Genomic DNA, 20,069 nt, shown 5'->3' on the forward strand with positions numbered 1-20,069 from the left:
CCACCTTTTAAAAAATGTTTAATAAACATTTCAAAGTTTCCAAGCCTAGAATGGGCAAGAGAATCCTCTGAAGCAATTCGAACTTCTAAGACAATGTTTTCACCCCTCTTGTTATTTTAAAGAACCATAACAATCAGAGCCGGAGTGAAATTCAATCACACGTGAACGTAGAAACTCAAAATGCACATAATCCGAGGTGAAGTAACCATGATGTTGATAGCATGAACCATTCGATTCCTTGAATTCCCTTCCAGTTCTGACTGTCCATATTACATCATTGGGTGAATAGATTATTTCTCACGGCTACCAACAAATGCTCCCTCAAAGAGAGAGATCTTATACTCAAAAAGGTTTTAGGTTACAGTGTTAAAATCATATGTTTCATTTTGCTCTTGGAAACCTTGGAAACATCCCTTCCTAGTCAGTCCTTGTGTGTGGGTGGCTTTGCAAGTGTAGATAATACGATAACGATGGGGAGGCAATGGCCTGAGTCACACCAGCCAGAACACACAGTTGTTCCCTCTGGAGTCTGTCTTCTAAAAACTCGTTATTGGCTGCTTTTGGACTCAGGCGTTCAGGACAAGAATTCTGAGCCGAAGCACCGAGCCAGTGGGAATGGAATAAAGGAGGAACCAAGGTTTTCAACAGCGGAATGAGAGGAAGAATTCACATTAGCAATCGGCTTCTCTGACCCAATTTTGTCTGTCACGGAACATGTCCGGGCAGTGGCTGTTCTCTCAGATCGGACTCTTGGAAAGGGAAAGATAAAGAGATAGCAGGACCAGGTAAAATTATGTGTGAAAGAGACTGTCCTCCCCGGCCCCTGCCCCCAGCTTCTGGTCGGCTCATTTCTCAAAAATGGAGTGAGTACTGAACATGCTGACTTTCCCCATCGTTCCTGTAAATAAGGCTATGACTCACAAGCCCTGCAATCTTTAGAATGCCATAGATACTATGGTCATTTGATCATTTAAAAAATAGCTGGGAAAAAGCAAGAAATCGGCCATGGCTAAGTTGGGAGGGTTTCTTTCTTTCTTCCTTTTTTTTTTTTTTTCTCCCCACTTTTGTTTTTGTTTTTCATTTAACTTGCAATTGTGTCAGGCCCCAAGGATCCTGACAACATCTGGTTTACCAGTCACATTTTAGGGTTTTCTGGGAACTAACACGGTGAACACAGTGATCAGATCCTAGGCAAGAAGCAAGACTCAAGACTTTCCAGGAGTCACTGTGGTCTACAGGCATATCTCTATCTGATTATATGTTCTTCTTTTCACAGAGAGAAATGAGTGTTGCAGCATTTGAATACACTGGCCTGCACCCCCAAACTGTTGCACAACCATTGCAACATTATAAATACAGATATTTAGGGTGCTAACTACAATAATAGCGGTTGAAATAACAGTAACTATAAACACCTACTGATCGGGGCGCCTGGGTGGCTCAGTTGTTAAAGGTCTGCCTTCAGCTCAGGTCAAGATCCCAGTGTTCTGGGATTGAGCTCGTATTGGTCTCCCTGCTGGGCAGGAAGCCTGCTTCTCCGTTGCCCACTCCCCCCGCTTGTGTTCCCTCTCTTGCTGTGTTTCTCTCTGTCAAATAAATAAAATCTTAAAACAAACCAAAACCAAAACCAAAAACCTACTGATTGGCATTCACTGATTTTTAGCTAGCTGATCCAGAAATGGGAAGTCAGGAACCTCTTTATTAGTGGTGCTAAAATCCCCAAAGCAAGACTTTCTGCAAACCTCGTTTCAGTTTGAGATTTAGGATTAAGGTACAGGTGAGGAATTTCCCAAATCTCAGTCTTACCTTGAATAATCAATGTCCTGGTGGGGAACAGGAGCACATTCAAAAGGGGCCAATAGGGGCACCTGGGTGGCTCAGTGGGTTAAGCCGCTGCCTTCGGCTCAGGTCATGATCTCAGGGTCCTGGGATCGAGTCCCACATCGGGCTCTCTGCTCAGCAGGGAGCCTGCTTCCTCCTCTCTCTCTGCCTGCCTCTCTGCCTACTTGTGTTCTGTCAAATAAATAAAAAAAAATCTTTAAAATATAAAAAAAAAAAATTAAAAAAAAAAAAAAAAAAAACAAAAAAAACAAAAGGGGCCAATAGAAGAGACCTAACAAAGGGAATATTGACAAAGCTGGGGGAGAGTTAAGGGAAACCGGGAGGGTTGGTGAAGCCCTGGGGACTGGCAGCCTCGGGAAAGTCTCTCTTAAGCTTCCGAAGATGAAGGGGAGAAGAAGCAGGACTAGGACCTGGCAGAGACTGTGTCTGGAGGGGAGGTTTCTCCCCATCACATCCTCAAGAACTTGTGCTTTGGTGGGAATGGGAGGCCACAGGGCTCCCAGGGCTTAGCAGGGAGAGGCCTGAGCTTAGCAGGGAGAGGCCTGGGCAATAAATACTTGTCCTTCCCTCTTCTGCTGGTGGCTCCCAGGGTGCAAACCCAATCACAAGTCAACTTTGTGGCTTTAGTTCAGATAGGCAGTCCCCTGGGGGAACATAGCAGGAGGGAAAGGCAGGGACAGGGGATCAGCAGGGGCGCACGGAGGGTGTTTAGCACAGATGACCAACAAGCTAAACAAGGTAAAAATAGCTCAGAAGTGCATAAGAAAAGTAGGATAGCCACGCTTGTGATTTTAACCCAGCATCCTTTCTACTTTGTAAAACCCCATTAAATGTCCAGAAACACAAACCAAGAGGGCCCTCAGCTCCTCCTCCCTGAGGAGGGATTAGGGGCAGGAATGCCAAACAAATACGAGATGCCCAGTTAAAACTGAATTTCAAAAATCAGATAAACAATGAATAGATATATAAATATATATAGTATTAGTATGTCCCAAACACTACGTTTAAAAAAAAAAAAAAAAAAAGCTGCTTATCTGCTGTTCAGTTTTAACTGAGAACTCTGGTATTTTTAATTGGATAAATCTATCAATCCTAATTAGGGAGGTTGGTGTGGAGATGGCTCTGTGGATGTATCCTGCCCTGTCTCAACCTCGACCTTAACTGCCATTTGTTTAGAAGAAAGTGCTCTGGAAGTAGAAAGTGGTATAGGATTTCTGAAACCATGCTCTTGCAACATCAGTGTTTGACGTGTGAAGCATTTAAAAAAAAAAAAAAAGGAGAAGAAAACACTGTTTCATGATCAAATAAGTTAGAGTAACACAGGGTTAAAGTTAAAGAGCTCTCCCAGCTTTAGGCTTTCTCCTGAACTTTTCATTTATTTATTTATAGATTCTATTTTATTTTTATTTATTTATTTTTAAAGCTCTTATTTATTTATTTGTCAGAGTGAGAGAGAGAGAGAGAGTACAAGCAGGAGGAGCAGCAGGCAGAGAGAGAAGCAGGCTCCCTGCTGAGCAAGGAGCCCGATGATGCAATTCGAGACTCCATCCCAGGACCCTGAAATCATGACCTCAGTTGAAGACAGATATTTAACTGACTGAGCCACCCAGGCATCCCATAGATTTTACTTTTAAGTAATCTCTACACCCAACATAGGGCTTGAACTCACAGGCCCGACATCAAGAGTCGCATGCTCCATTGACTGAACCAGCCAGGCCCCCCTCTCCTGGCCTTTAATGCCACTATGCACTGTGACACCAACAATGGGGCTTTCTGGCTTTATTGAAAACTCAGTACAGCCAACAAATGACAGGCCCAAGATTCTTTTGTTCCACAGTGACCAGAGGGTTCCATTGAAATGCAATTTAAATTTAGCAGTCATTTTGATGTCCATCATGTTAAAACAGAATTTTGCCAGTACCTCAGAATCTTGCTTTAAGGCTTAATCTGCATTTATAAAGAGGTTTTTAAAGCTCCCCATAAATGTTTGTAAACTGATAGCGATCTATTGAATAAGATATTAGATTGTTCGCTTGATACCGCATGGTTTTGCTTAGCTTAAAATGAGGAATCATTTAGGGCGCCTGGGTGGCTCAGTGTGTTAAGCCGCTGCCTTCGGCTCAGGGAGTCTGCTTCCTCCTCTCTCTCTCTGCCTGCCTCTCTGCCTACTTGTGATCTCTCTCTCTGTCAAATAAATAAATAAATCTTTTTAAAAAAAATGAGGAATCATTTAAAACCAAATTATCATCCAAGCAGGAGCGATGCTGGATTTTTCAGAGAGAAAAACGAGGACAAAAATATAAGCTTTCTCTGCTTCGCAAGGTTCTTTTTGGAAAGAAATGGGATGTTGTGAAAGACACACAAAAGATTACTGTGTTGAATGAAGTTTTCTTCTTACCCTCACTGTACTGTTGGTGGGCTATGCAGGTCTTACGGTTTTCCTTCTTTCCAGTCCTAAGTATTTTAGCTAACTTACTGTCCAATTCGTAACCTTATTCTGTAATGTGCAATGGGAGAAAAAGGGAGGCACATCAGGTTAGGATTAGAATCTGCCGTGAAATAAGTCGGTCGGAGAAAGACAAATACCATTCGATTCCACTCATATGTGGATTTTTTTTTTTTTTTTTTTGACAGAGATAACAAGTAGGCAGAGAGAAAGGAAGGGAAGCAGGCTCCCGTCTGAGCAGAGAGCTCGATGTGGGGCTCGATCCCAGGACCCTGGGATCATGACCTGAGCCGAAGGCAGAGGCTTTAACCCACTGAGCCACCCAGGTGCCCCTCATATGTGGAATTTAAGAAATAAAACTGACCAATATAGGGGAAGGGAAGGAAAAATAAGGTGAAATCAAAGAGGGCGGTAAACTATAAGACACTCTTAACTCCAGGAAACACTGAGGGCTGCTGGAGGGGGTAACTGGGTGATGGCATGAAGGAGGCACTTGATGGGATGAGCACTGGGTGTTGTATGGAACGAAGAAATCATTAAACTCTACCTCTGAAACTAATAATACACTATATGTTCATTAACTGATTTAAATAAAAAAAGAATCAGGGGCATCTGGGTGGCTTAGTGTGTTAAAGCCTCTGCCTTTGGCTCAGGTCATGATTCTAGGGTTCTGGGATGGAGCCCCACATCAGGCTCTCTGCTCAGCAGGGAGCCTGTTTCCCTCTCTCTCTCTCTCTGCCTGCCTCTTCGCCTGTGATCTCTGTCAAACAAATAAATAAAATCTTAAAAAAAAAAAAAAAGAATCAGCTTCGAAGGGCAGATTGCATGCTTGCCCCCTACCCTCTGTCACCACATCAAGTAACAGTGGAAAGATGTTTTTTTCTATGATATGAAAAACTGGAGATGTAGATCCCTGGGTTGAGTTGGAGGTTCCGCTCCATAAAAATCTTGGAAGCCTCAAATTTCTCTGTCATTATTGAGGGATCTCCCTCATTATTAATGTCCAAGATGGCAGCAGCTCATTGTTGTGGTTTAAGATGGCTACGTGAGGAAAGGACATAGAAGAAGAGCGGCTGACTGGGGTGGTCTGGCTATCCTGGGAGGTGCCGCAAGATGCTTCTGGGCCATGGGGTGCTCAATATTTGCTCAAACGTGATTCTGGGTGTGTGAGAATGTTTTTGCATGAGATTTGCTTTTAAATGAGTGAACTGAATAAAGCAGATTGTCCTCCCGATTGTGGGAAGATTTTTTTCTTAAGATTTTATTTATTTATTTATTTATTTATTTATTTATTTATTTATTTATTTTTCAGAGAGAGAGAGAGAGAGAGAGAGAGAACATAAGTAGGCAGAGTGGAGGCAGAGGCAGAGTGAGAAACAGGCTCCCTACTGAGGAAGGAGTCCTATGTGGGACTCGATCCCAGGACTCTGGGATCATGACCTGAGCTAAAGGCAGTGGCTTAACCGACTGAGCCACCCAGGCGTCCCTGTGGGAAAATTTCATTTGATCAGTTGAATAGAACATAAAGGCTCTGAGTAAGAGGGAAATCCTTCTCCTGCCTGCCTGCCTACCTTGAGTTAGGATGTTGGCTCTTTCCTGCCTTCAGACGAGGACAGAAACATTGGCTCTTTCTGGCTCTCAAGCTGCTGGCTTTCAGAGGAGAATGACACCATTGCTTGCCTGGGACTCTAGCTTTCAGATGACAAATCTGGAGACTTGTCAGCCTCCATAAACACATGAGCCAATTCCTTATCATAAATCCCCCTCTCCTTCTGTATCTCTTGTTGGTTCTCTTTCTCTGGGGGAATGCTTACTCATACAATCTTATTGTCTGGAACTTAGTATGGAAGAAAAAGAGCAAGTATGTGGAGTGAACTGTGTTGGGGGGGTGCAAGCAGAAGATTCTGCCACAGGAAGGAAATGCAAACCCTTCAGGCTATGTGTGAGTCAGCAGGGGTGCAGCCTTTCACTGGGGGAGCTGACCAAGAGCACAGTCATATCAGCAGGTCAGGCTCTCCATTTATCTATTTGGACAGCAGTGTCTTCCTTTGTCCTACCAGTTCAAAGTTCTTGGAAAATATTAATCATATCCACATTCCTTCATTTTCAATATCTATCCAGAGTATGTTAATACAAATATCTCTACAAATAGAAAGCTCTGTCACTTTGTGCAGTGATGCATGTTGGTATTGATACGAATATATGTGTATAAAACATGCAAATAGGATATTTGGTCTGTTTTAATGACTGAAATGGAAGTAAGGGTGATTACTTTTGTGTACCAAGTAATAGACCCCCAGCTTCTTGGCATTTTCTTTTTCTTACACCGGGTAACTGTCAAGGGTGAAAGATGGATGACAAAAAGTTTTGACAATGGTGAGAAATTTTTCAGTTCCTAGACTGGGGATTTTTTTTATTATTATTATTAGTTTTAAGGGTAGAATTCAGTGATTCATCAGTTGCATGTAACACCCAGTGCTCATTCCATCAAGTGCCTCCTTCATGCTCATCACCCAGTTACCTCATCCCCCATCCCCTTTCCAGCAACCCTCAGGTTGTTTCTTAGAGTTAAGAGTCTCTTTTTTTTTTTTTTTAAGATTTTATTTATTTATTTGACAGAGAGAGATCACAAGTAGGCAGAGAGGCAGGCAGAGAGAGAGAGAGAGAGGAAGGGAAGCAGGCTCCCTGCTGAGCAGAGAGCCCAATGCGGGACTCGATCCCAGGACCCTGAGATCATGACCTGAGCAGAAGGCAGAGGCTTTAACCCACTGAGCCACCCAGGTGCCCGAGTTAAGAGTCTCTTATGGTTTGCTACCTTCTCAATTTTCATCTTATTTTATTTTTCCTTCCCTTCCCCTATGTTCATCTGTTTTGTTTCTTAAATTCCACATATGAGTGAAATCATATGGTGTTTGTTTTTCTCTGACTGACTTGTTTCACTTAGGATAATACCCTCTAGTTCCATCCATGTCATTGCAAATAGCAAGATTTCATTCTTTTTTGATGGCTGCACTATATCTGTATCTATATCTATATCTATATCTATCTATCTATTTATCTATGTATATCTATATCTCCCACCACTTCTTTATCTACTCATCAGTCAATGGATATCTGGGCTCTTTCCATAGTTTGTCTATTGTGGACGTTGATTCTGTAAACATTGGGGTGCATGTGCCCCTTTGAATCACTATGTTTGTATCCTTTGGCTAAATACCTAGTAGTGTAATTGCTGGGTCTTAGGTCGGGGATTTTGAAGCCACTTCACTGGCTGGATGCAGATGTTACCCCACTATTAGAGGTCTAGTTCTTGATTTTCAGAGCAGTGATCCAAGCTCTTGTAAGAACTGCTGAGAGTAGCCTACATCTCTTTCCAAGCTTTGTACAAAGATCAATTGTACACAACTCCTGATTGTTTTTGCTCAAAGTCTTTTCTTGTTTTTTCTTCTTTCCATCTGTGGGAAGGGCATGGGAGTATGAGATCTGTTTGGTTTACTATTTTTAGATCCTAGTATAAAGCCATCAAAATGATCAGCTGGTGGAATGTTGAATAAATGCTTACACTTAATTTGTAATTGGTTTCCAAACTTGAAGTGTTATGTAGCATCAGAACTAATCACATAATTTGTGTGAAATTTCACACCAAGTGTGAAATGAAAATTTGGGGCCCCTTGGTTCAAAACTGAGAATCTCAAGATGCTGATGTAGAGCATTTAAAACCGAGCAGAGCCCTTCTGAGTGCGGATCCTGGGCAACTGCGCAGGTGGCACACCTATGAAGCCAACCCCTCTTAGTATTGTATCATTGTCACTTTGATGTCCTTGAAGGCTCCACAAAACTCCCACTATACCCCTCACTCTGTGCCCTCAAATCTTCTCTTTCTTCCCAAATCTTTACTTTGCATAACATCATAGGAGATAAGAGGATCTAAAGAGAAAACATTAATTGGTCTTAGATTTTTTTCCTCTTTCCTGAATATTAGAACTCACAGATATTTCCCTGTCTTCTGACTGCCTCTAAGATGAGGCAGTACCCTGAGTTGCTTCCTTGTCATGTATGCACACGTGGAGAACACTCATGAGGCTATATGTATGAAGGGGACTGAGTCCTTCTAAATAAACTAGGAATATTTGTCAAAGTACCTTGACCTATAAGAATCACATTGCCCATGTGTAGTGAAGAGTGAACTCATTTCCCAGGAAGACGGGATACACCTGGATCGTGAAAGATTTATAAGACAAATCAAAAGCACACATTCTTTTTTTTTTTTTTTTTTTAAGGTTTTATTTATTTATTTGACAGAGAGAGAGATCACACATAGGCAGAGAGGCAGGCAGAGAGAGAGGGAGGAAGAAGCAGGCTCCCTGCCAAGCAGAGAGCTCCATGTGGGGCTCAATCCCAGGACCCTGAGATCATAACCTGAGCTGAAGGCAGAGGTTTTAACCCACTGAGCCACCCAGGCACACCGAAAAGCACATATTCTTTTTTTTAAATTTAATTTTAATTTTTTATAAACATAAAAATATATTTTTATCCCCAGGGGTACAGGTCTGTGAATTGCCAGGTTTACACACTTCACAGCACTCACCATAGCACATACCCTCCCCAATGTCCATAACCCCACCCCCCTTCTCCCAACCCCCCTCCCCCCAGCAACCCTCAGTTTGTTTTGTGAGATTAAGAGTCACTTATGGTTTGTCTCCCTCCCAATCCCATCTCGTGAAAAGCACATATTCTAATCAAAATAGCTTCTGATTGCTTTGTTTCCTGTGCTACTGTATTTGTTAGGGCTCTCCAGAGAAGCAAAACCAGTACAAGGAACTGGCTCATGCAGTTACCAAGGTGGGCAAGTTCCCAAATCTCCAGGGTGAGTCAGTAAGCTGGAGGCTCCGGAGAGCATCCGGAGAGCGGTACGTATCCAATCTGAGTCCGAAGGCCTGAGAACCAGGGCAGCCAGTGGTGTGGCTCCTGTCTGAAGGCAGGCCCTTGGAGACCTAGGAGGAGCTGGCTTTCAGGAAGAAAGAATTCCCTTCCGTTTGGGAGGGGGTCTGCCATTCTGTTCCATTCAAGCCTCGCGTGTGCGGCGTGAAGCACGCCCACTTTGGAAGGTGCAGTGTGCTTTATTCTAACACTTTAACGGCTAATCTCATCCCCAAACACCCCTATAGAAACACCCAAGCTAATGTCTGACCCAATATCTGGGCCTTCTGGGGCCCAGGCAAGTTGTCACATAAAGTTAACGATTACAGATACCCTGTTGTCACCAACTTCGCCTGGCTCTTAAAATTCCTGGCTTCCCACGTGGTAAAGAAAACAAGCTACTGTTTATGCCATTTGTTTAGGTCTGTCACCCGCCGTAATGGAAGAGCTAATGAGAACAAAAGGTGAATTCCTGGGCAGAAGATATGAACAGACACTTCTCCAATAAAGACATACAAATGGCTATCAGACACATGAAAAAATGTTCATCATCACTAGCCATCAGGGAGATTCAAGTTCAAACTACATTGAGATATCACCTTACACCAGTTAGAATGGCCAAAATTAGCAAGACAGGAAACAACATGTTTTGGAGGGGATGTGGAGAAAGGGGAACCCTCTTACACTGTTGGTGGGAATGCAAGTTGGTGCAGCCTCTTTGGAGAACAGTGTGGAGATTCCTCAAGAAATTAAAGATAGAGCTTCCCTATGACCCTGCTATTGCACTACTGGGTATCTACCCCAAAGATACAGATATAGTGAAAAGAAGGGCCATTTGTACCCCAATGTTTATAGTAGCAATGGCCACGGTCACCAAACTGTGGGAAGTGCCAAGATGCCCTTCAACGGACAAATGGATAAGGAAGATGTGGTCCATATACACTATGGAGTATTATGTCTCCATCAGAAAGGACGAATACCCAACTTTTGTAGCAACATGGACCGGACTGGAAGAGATGATGCTGAGTGAAATAAGTCAAGCAGAGAGAGTCAATTATCATATGGTTTCACTTATTTGTGGAGCATAACAAATAGCATGGAGGACATGGGGAGTTAGAGAGAAGGGGGTTGGGGTAAATTGGAAGGGGAGGTGAACCATGAGAGACTATGGACTCTGAAAAACAATCTGAGGGTTTTGAAGGGGCGGGGGGTGGGAGGTCGGGGTACCAGGTGGTGGATATTATAGAGGGCACGACTGCATGGAGCACTGGGTGTGGTGCAAAAATAATGATACTGTTATGCTGAAAATAAATAAATTAAAAAAATTTATTAAAAAAAAAAAGGTGAATTCCTACATCAAAGTTTACTGAGTGTGAAGCACAAGCCAGGGAGGAGAAACTAAGCAACAATAGTTGATTTCTACAAAGAATACTGGTGACGACGCAGCTTTATTCAAGTGGGTGTTACCTACCAATTTCCCTCTTTCACCTGTCAGCCCTCTTGCCAGGGTCGTGACTTTGTTTTCTCTCGTGTTTGCCATTTTAGGGCTGGAACTGAGCGAGGGTCCTCTCTGCTGCTGTACGGACGAGGCTGGGTTAGGTAGGACGTACAGAATGAGGGTGCATCGTGGAAAGCGGGTGAGCTGTGGGTGCCGGCACCCATCACCGCGGGGCAAGGAGAGTTGGAAGGAGTAAGCTGAGGAGAGGATAGGGAACAATGTTGGAAGGAGCAGAGAGGGGAAGGCTGGACGGCGTGACGTGAGCCCGGGTGAGCTGGCCACGGTCAGCTCTACATTCTTTTAATTTGATTTTTTAAAAAATATTTTATTTATGTATTTGAGAGAGCAGGGGGGGAGAGGCGAGGGAGAAGGAGAAGCAGGCTCCCCGCTGAGCAGGGAGCCCATTGGGAACTCAGTCCCAGGACCCTGGGATCAAGACCTGAGTTGAAGGCAGACGAGACGCTTCCCCAGCTGAGCCACCCAGGCTCCCCCCAGCTTTACATTCTTAAAGAAGATGCACAGATTACAGCAGGAGAGAGAAACCAGCCTGGAGCTTGGAGAAGACTCAGGTAATAGGAGAGGAAAAAGAGCGGTCATCACTGAAGTCCTTGAGGAAAAAAAACACAGAAAACTATTAAGAAGCAGCTTAAAAGACAGTGGCATCCATGGGTCAAACAAGCTTGAACTAAAGGACAGATTTGATTCAATAGTGAAGCATGAATGTCATGGTCTTACTTACCTTAGGGCTTTGTTCAGGTTGTTCTCTCTGCTGGGACCTGGAGTGCCTTCCCTCTCTGACGCCCTCTGGTTCATGCCTGTTAATTATTAGGTCTCCACCTAGCAACTTTTCTGCCCAGAAGACCCCTCTGACTCCTGAAGACTGGGTTTCGTGCCTTCCTCCCGTGTGCTCAACTCACCGTGTTTTGGAACTTATTGTACTGATTGAGATTGCTTTCTGCCACGTCTGTTTTCCTGAAGGAGCTGGAAGCTCCTTTATGATAAGGGTTGTGTCTTGTTTAAACTTGCATCTCCAGAATATCCTTCAGTGCCTGGCGCTGTATAGGCGTTGAATAGGTATTTGCTACCTGTAGGAATCAAAGAATGCAGGAGGACCCTACTCTTGTCCTCCCAGTGGTCTTTAAGGCACCGTGCTGGGCATTTGGTGATGGAGCGTTAGGAAGACTGAGGTAGAATTGAGGGTGAGACAAGGCAGTTGGACACTCAGCTTGGCCTTCGAGAGCCTGGTCACAGCTGTGACTCATGGTGTAACTTAAGGCAAGTGAAATGATACAATATAGGACAGCAGGAGTGCCCTATTTAAGTCAATAAAAATATACGGTGTCCAGTTAAATTTGAGTTTCAGATAAACAGCCCATAGTACACACACGTCTCATGGAATCTTGAGGGCATACTAATGCTGATAATTATGCATTATTTATTAAAATAAAGGTTTGACTTGACCTTCTTTAGTTTATTACCCTAAAAGAGAGGAACATGGCCTATAAGAGATGATATGACCTCTGTCTTTTAGGTGGTGATATAGAGATCTAAGAGAAAGACAATACAGAAAAAATTTTTTAGGCAAAATGGGAACTGAATTGGGTTGCAAAAGATGCAAGCCAAAACATGGAAGAAATGCAGTTGAGGCAGGAGACATCTTGGGTGGAAAGTCCTTGGCAGCTTTAGACACTGGCTGCCATCTGGTTTGGCCAGTGTGAGGAGGTGTGAAATGGGTGGTGAGAAATCCAGCTAGGTGGTGGGCCAGGTCTGGTGACTCCCCATGTGTCAGAGCCTCAGCACCCCCCAGTATCCCCACCCCTAGGAACAGGCGGGGCAGGATCTTTCTGTCTGGGCCAGCGTTTCATCTCTATCCAGCTGAGCAGTGCTGGACATTCGTTTCTCCTTGTCAATGATGAAGAAGAAGCACCAGGGACATTTTGCAAGGGTCAGAAATTGCTCAGTCATTTGCATTTTTTTCAAACACTGGTGTCAAAACAGCATCTCTAGCCAAGTCGAGGAGAAAGTACTAATAATGACTTACCAAAACAAGATGGGAAATACTAACAACTTTGAAGGCATTCATAATTCACTCTTTTCCACTTTTCTCTTACAACATTTATTTAGCATTATATGTAAATATATAATGAAATTGATAAAATAGCTTACTTAGCATCCAGGTAAGAGGTGGAAACGTTTATATAATCTTTATTAAGCATCGGCTATGCTCCAGGATGCAACATACCCAATTTCCCCTAGTCTTTTTTTTTTCTTAGATTTTATTTTTTTAAGTAATCTCCATATCCAACATGGGGCTCGAACTCACAACCCCAGGATCAAAAGTTGCATGTTCCATGGACTGACAACCAGGCACCTGGCAATTTTCCTGTCTTAGTCACAATACTACTGTAATGCTATAGTACATACATAAGCATACGTATAACATTATAACACTACTGCGCATATAAGCATATACAATAATACTAAAATGGTTATGTACCTCTTGCTGAAGTTCATGTTTATTTGCTCATCTGTGATCATTCAAGCAGCAATTTAGTTAATTTGGAATTCAAATCTGATTTGACTCTAACATCTATATTATTTCCATTATATCATATCTATAGATATAGACTGATGGTAAATAACAATTATTTAGCCTTTCAGCATACACCCTACGGAACTAGAAAGGAAAGAACATTTAATTCTGTCTTATGGGCATCAAGCGTGGCTTCATAGAGAAGGTGACACTTGAATTGTGATTGACAAAATTTTCTCATCTTCTAGTCAAAACAATTATAGTCAATGTGTGGAGGATACTGGCAATAAAAGAATTATTACTAGTTTCAAAAACATACTGTATTAATTCAAAAAAGCTCTCATTAGTTTTTTGTGATCTTTTATTAAATGTTCCACATTGGTGACACATCCTTAAATTCTCATACTTGCTTCTTTTTTTATTACACACCCACTAATATAATTAGTCATATTCATTAGATGGTCATTATTTATAATCTTCAGTTATTATATGATTATAGTTTGATACCACTTTTGTTAGAAACCCTACACATTCACATAGAAATATGTTTTAAATGTCTTTATAATTCTATAACCTACATGATGGTTACATAGTTGGGTTGACTAGATTCCTCCCACATAATTATTTCAATTATATAAAATGTTACTTACATAAGTGGAATGGTATTATAGTAGTAAAATATTCAATTCTGTAATTATGTAAGATTAAAGTAAGAAGAAAGCCCTGAAATTTTAGCAACATACTTCCTAGAGAAAATCTGAACGGTTCTATTCCTAGGTTTTATTTTATTTTATTTTTAAAGTTTATTTATTTAAGTAATCTCTACACCCAACGTGGGACTGGAACGCATGATCCCGACATCAAGAGTTGCACGCCTTTCCAACTGAGCCAGCCAGTCCCTCTATTCTTGTATTTTAAGCACCTATAATGATAAAATATGAAAACAAAATGCTTTTCAATGATTTGCTTTCTCATAAGACATTAGCCAAATTTTAGTTTAAAACCTCAAAGAGTGTTAGTTTTGAATACATTCTTTTAAGTTGAATCCTCTTTGAACCCAAATCTGGCTTCCAAATTTTCTCTCCAGGAAGCTCTCTAGAGGGATCTTACTTCCCTGAGGTTAATACTTATTTTTACCATACCCCCCCCCCCCCCCGCCGGGCAACTCATTGTAATATTGCAGGCTTTTCTTGTATAGAAAAAGCTATTTAAAAATGCCCGGGACACTAGTCTTCCCTTGGTAAGCTTCGACAGCCATCTTTGACTGACTGACTTTCTGACGATGACTGTCCAGAAGCCACAGGAAGAAGGGCTAATTCTGGCCTTGACTAGAACGTTTCCGGGGAAGGTTCAATGCTTGAATTTCAGATGTGTTTCTCAGGAAGTCATATAAACTGGATGCTTATGCTTATTAAAGGAGAGATTTTAAATGATGATAAAATTATGACTTCCATACAATATAAAATGAAACACGTATCAAAGGTTTTTGTTAACTCAGGAATTAATGAGGGACCAACAGACGTTCTCGCTCCTTTAAAAAGAGAACCACAAGTTTATAGTCAGGTAAAGAATGTGACATGAATTCTCAAATACATGAAAAACTGGTAAAACTGGTCAATAGCCACAGGAATACAATTTGCATTTTTATGGACAGGAATTGTTTGCATTACAATAAATTTTCCACAAGTTAACTTTTGTATCTTAAAGGTGGTGAAATGGCCTCCTTGGAGGCAAACAAACACATAGATAACCCAGGGGATGAGCTAGAAGATGCTTAGCAAATTTCAAAGTTTGCCCCATTATTTATTTATTTTTTTATCATGTAGTCTTTCTTTAAAGGGTGCTCTTGTGGGGGTGCCTGGGTGGCTCAGTCAGTTAAGCCGCTGCCTTAGGCTCAGGTCATGATTCCAGGGCCCTGGGATTGAGCCCCAAGTCAGGGTCCCTGTTCAGAGGGGAGTCTGCTTCTCCCTCCCCCTCCCTAACCTCTGCTTTTACTCTCTCTCTCTCTCAAATAAATAAATTAATTAATAAAATCTTTTAAAAAAGTATTTGGGGGCATATGACATCTTTATAATGATAAATAACTAAAGATTTAGAAATTAACCGGTGAATAAATTAGCTATTGGGGTCTAAGACTCACACACAGGAATTTGGCCCTGAAGTTCATTTTGGACAATAGCATGAAAATTAAGGATTCTTTTGAGAATCTGGCACTAATTATATGTTGATGTAAAAACTGAAATATTATTTTATTTTCTGTACATGTCCGTGAAATACAATATAAGCATTCTGAATAATTTGAATCAGTTCTCTAACTAACAGAAACATCCCTGTCACTCACAGATCGACCTCCATAATAATGGCCAAGCTAATTCCAGCAATAATAATTAAAAGTACGGCAGCCAAGTCTTACTGATTCCTTTTTAAAAAAATTTTTTTTAAAGATTTTATTTATTTATTTGACAGACAGAAGTCAAAAGTAGGGAGAGACACAGGCAGAGAGTGTGGGGGAGGAGGCTCCCTGTGGAGCAGAGAGTTGGATGCGGGGCTCGATCCCAAGACCCTGGGATCATGACCAGAGCTGAAGGCAGAGGCTTTAACCCACTGAGCCACCCAGGCACCCCATTACTGATTCCTTAATACATGCCAGACACTGTGTTAGGTCTTTTACCTATAAATTTTTAAATTTGATTTTCATACCGCCATATACAGTGGGGTATATTTATACCTGTTTCATGGAGTAGCAGTTCATGCCTTCCTTACTCAAGTCCTTCTTTTTTAATAAAGAAAAGGAAATTTTAAGCAAACAAGTTTCATTGAACGATCTGAATTATAGTATTTCAAAAGCAGCATGGTTCAGTGAACTAAATAGCAATCCTTTTTTGGCTCTGGTTTCCTCAACGACTTGGCTTCTTTCCCCTCAGTTTTAAGTGATGAATAGCTTTACATAATTGCTGATGCTTAATCTCTATGCAATGCTTCGAGAAATCTCTTAAGGTATAAAACCCTCAATTATTCCTCTTTATGAGTGAATTGGAAAGGACCTGAGTGCTTTGCTTCCACAGACAGAAGTCTGAGACTGTTGACTTCTAGCCATTCAGAGAGAAAACATCTCAAAGAGGAATGCAATGAAATTACAAAACAGAGTTTGGGGAACTGAGATCCTATCTGGACTACCCACGCTGGAAAACTATGTTCACACTTACCTCCCTCCTTTACACTTCTTTCTCCTCCTCTTCATCACCTCTGTTCTCTTTATTGGCTTTGTATGCTTCAAGAGTCATTTAGTACCTGACCACACAAACAAAGAAATGTGCTGAGTCTGACTTTCTTGGTGGCGTACATTCAGGAGTTCATTTTAATGTATGTTGCATTTATTTTACGGATGACTCTTTCTTGTCGTCCTATAGTTATGGTTCTAAACTCTATCTTCCTCTGAACTTTTATTTCCTTGCTTTGCCTTGTGGCAAAAGGAAAACAAAAAACAATCCCGACAGCAAGGACACCCTCTCAGTCAAGATGGTTTCCCCCAGGCCTGCCTGGGAGCTTTCTCCACCCCGCTCGTAGAAAGGGTTAGAATAAGGAAGTAGCGTGAGTCATTACGATTGCCACACTTTCAGGAAAACCCCTGTTCTGTCTTCCTCTCTACCCTGGGTAACAGGAGGTAAAATTTCAGAACATATGTTCAGGAGTTTTCTGTAGGAATGCAGTGTCGATTTGATTAAAAACAACAGAAAGGACACAAGTAAAACAATCTTTGAAGAGCAGAAGAATGGATCTGATCTAAATTTGTTCATAAGCTAGTTGTTTGGATGTGGGAATGCAGTTGCCATTTCTTACACATCTTCTAAAATTGCTCCTAGCTTAGTTCAACCAAGCATATCCCACCCCGCTGTGGCTGGCATACATGTAGTATGTATATCACATACATTTGACACATTTGGCTTTCCAGTTTGAGTACCAGAGACATGTTCAACAAAGTGAAAAGACGGCCTGCAGAATGGGAGATAATATTTGTAAACCATATAGTTAATTTTATGAAGTAGAGGGTTTAATTTTATTCTTTCACATTGGTTGTTCCAGCACTGTATGTTGAAAAGATTATTGTTGTTGTTTTGTGTATGTGTGTGTTAAAGTATACTCTCCATTTTCTTTTTTTTTTTTTTTTCCCAGAGAACAGTTTTTCTTCAGTCCTAAAGATTTAGCTCTTTACATGGGTTTTTGTGGAAGTTGTCGGGTAGTACCCTTGGGTCTAAATCAAGGTTGTGTGTGTGTGTGTGGGGGGTGGTCCTTCCAGGTTTCATGAGTGCAATTCCTGACTCCCTTGCTGTCAATGTCACAGCTCACACAGTGATGTAGTTTCACACAGAGCTTGGGAAGCATATAGGCATCGAAGACACTTGCTTTGGCAATGTCCCTGATGACAGTGGCCTCTACTATGTTCTGAATAATGAACTTCTTAATGGCCTTGCCCTTGGGCACACAACTAGCAGAGCTGGTGAAGCAAACACCAGCTGCACTTGGTCAGAACCCTTTCTGGCACCACCATTATTCCTTCTTGTCTTGGTTATCTTGGAAGTGAGGACCCAAGAGAGTGAAAAGATTATTACTTATCCATTGACTTATGTCATTACCAAATTGTCTCTACTACTTTACTACTGCAGCTTTGTAATAAATAATTTTGAAACTGGGAGGTCTAAATTCTGTAAGTTTCGGGATGCCTTGGTTGTTCAGTCAGTTGAGCATCTGACTCCTGATTTTGGCTCAGGTCATGATCTCAGGGTTACGAGATGGAGCCCTGTGTTGGACACTAGGCATGGAGTCTGCTTAAGATTCTCTTGCTGCCCATTTCCCACCTCCCCACCTCCTCTGAGGTGTGCATACTTGCACACTCTCTCTCAAACAAACAAACAAACAAAAACAAAACAAAACCCCCCTGCAAGTTCCTTAATCTTTTTGAAGATTGCTTTGGATAGTCTGTTTCCATATAAATTTTACAATCAACCTGTCAAATTCTGGAAAAAAAAAAAAGCAGCTTGCACTTTGAGAGGGATTAGTTTGAATGCATAGATCAATTTGTGGAATATTGCCATCTTAACAGTAATAGTGCCTTCTGACCCATGAGTATGGGATGTTTTCCATTTATTTAGATATTCTTTAATTTCTTTCACTGACATTTTATAGATTTCCAGTATATAAATCTTGTGCTTCAAAAAATTTATTTCTAATTTCTTTTCTTTTGTAAATAGAGTTGTTTTCTTGATTGTGTTTTTGAGTTATTCTCACACTTTCCCTTAATTCTTTAAATGTAGTCTCCTTTACTTCATTAGGTGATTTAAAGTCTTCGTTTAAGAAGTCCGAAGTCTGGACTTTGTTAGGGAGAACTGACTGGTTGTTTTCTTTTGCATGGGCTCTAAGTTCCCGTTTCTTTAAGTGTCTCATATTTTTTCTGTTTTAAACAATATATTGGGGCAACACTGGAAATCAGATGCTTTCCCCAGGGTTTGTTGTTGTTGCTGTTTTTTTGTTTTTGTTCTAGTGTGCTGTTTTTTTATTCATTTGTTTAGGGACTTGCCTGCGTTTTTTGTCATGTGTTAGTTACCATTGAAGTCTCTACCTGGTTAGCTTAGTGGTCAGCTAAAGATTAGACAACTGAGATTTCCATAAATGCTTTGAACCAGTAACTCTCCCAACCTTTATAACATATATCTTCAGGGCACCTGGGTGATTCAGTGGGTTAAGCCTCTGCCTTCGGCTCAGGTCATGATCTCAGGGTCCTGGGATCGAGTCCTGCTTCAGGCTCTCTGTTCTGCAGGGATCCTGCTTTCTCTCTCTCTCTCTCTCTCTCTCTCTCTCTCTCTCTGCCTCCCTCTCTGCCTACTTGTGATCTCTGTCTGTCAAATAAATAAATAAAATCTGTTTAAAAAAAACATATATCTTCAGTGATCTTGCTGGCAGTTTACAATTCTGCCTTAGCTTGTGCAGAGTCTCCATGCAACCTAGAGATGAGAGATTAGAGCCTTATGTCTTTTCTGTGTATGCACACAATCCTGAACATGTTCTTCTAGATTTCCAAGAAAGCATGTGAGCTTTTCAAAGTCCCTTCTGGACCTTGCCTTCCTCTGTTCATTTTAGGTGTTTTGATTAGCCTCAATAAGTAACATCATCTTAGGCAGCTGCAATGTTAAAACAATTGTCACTGATTTTTTTTTTTTTTCCTCTTTCAAATTCCCTAGAATCAAGGATGTTGGTACAGAGCATGTTCTGAGTCAAGTCAAATAAAGACTCATCCTGGGAATGGGGATTTTCGGTAAGCTTGCCATAAGCTGGTCAAATGTTGACAATTCTGCGGCTTTTGGAAAGTTCCAAACCCATCCTATTCTCTACAGTTAGAATCCTGGCTTGATGATTGTCACAGTTATGAAGCTTTTGGTCCTGAAGGCTACCATGAAGCTGATAGGGAAAGATTGTTCTCACCAAGATGCAGTCGTTTTTCTTGATAAACACGACTTGGAATTTTGTAATTCTTTAGTTAATGTCCAGAATATGGAAAAAGTTGATTTTGACTTTTGCCCGAGTTTTATTGCAGATTTTTGTGGGTCTTTATTCTGTCATTCAAAAAGCACTCTTTTCTTTTTTTCACAAGGTTAAAAGATAATTTTTTGAAAAGGCAAAATCATGATACCCAAATCAATACCAATATTATATAAACCCATGCCAAGGAGTTTTATTTTATTTAACTCATTACTTAATGTGGGGCCCAGGAAGATGCTACAGATTCAAGAGGGTATGGAAGGGACACATGCACGTGCACACACACATGCACAGGC

This window comes from Mustela lutreola, chromosome 2 (genome assembly GCF_030435805.1).
Source record: "Mustela lutreola isolate mMusLut2 chromosome 2, mMusLut2.pri, whole genome shotgun sequence".
Taxonomy (NCBI): domain Eukaryota; kingdom Metazoa; phylum Chordata; class Mammalia; order Carnivora; family Mustelidae; genus Mustela; species Mustela lutreola.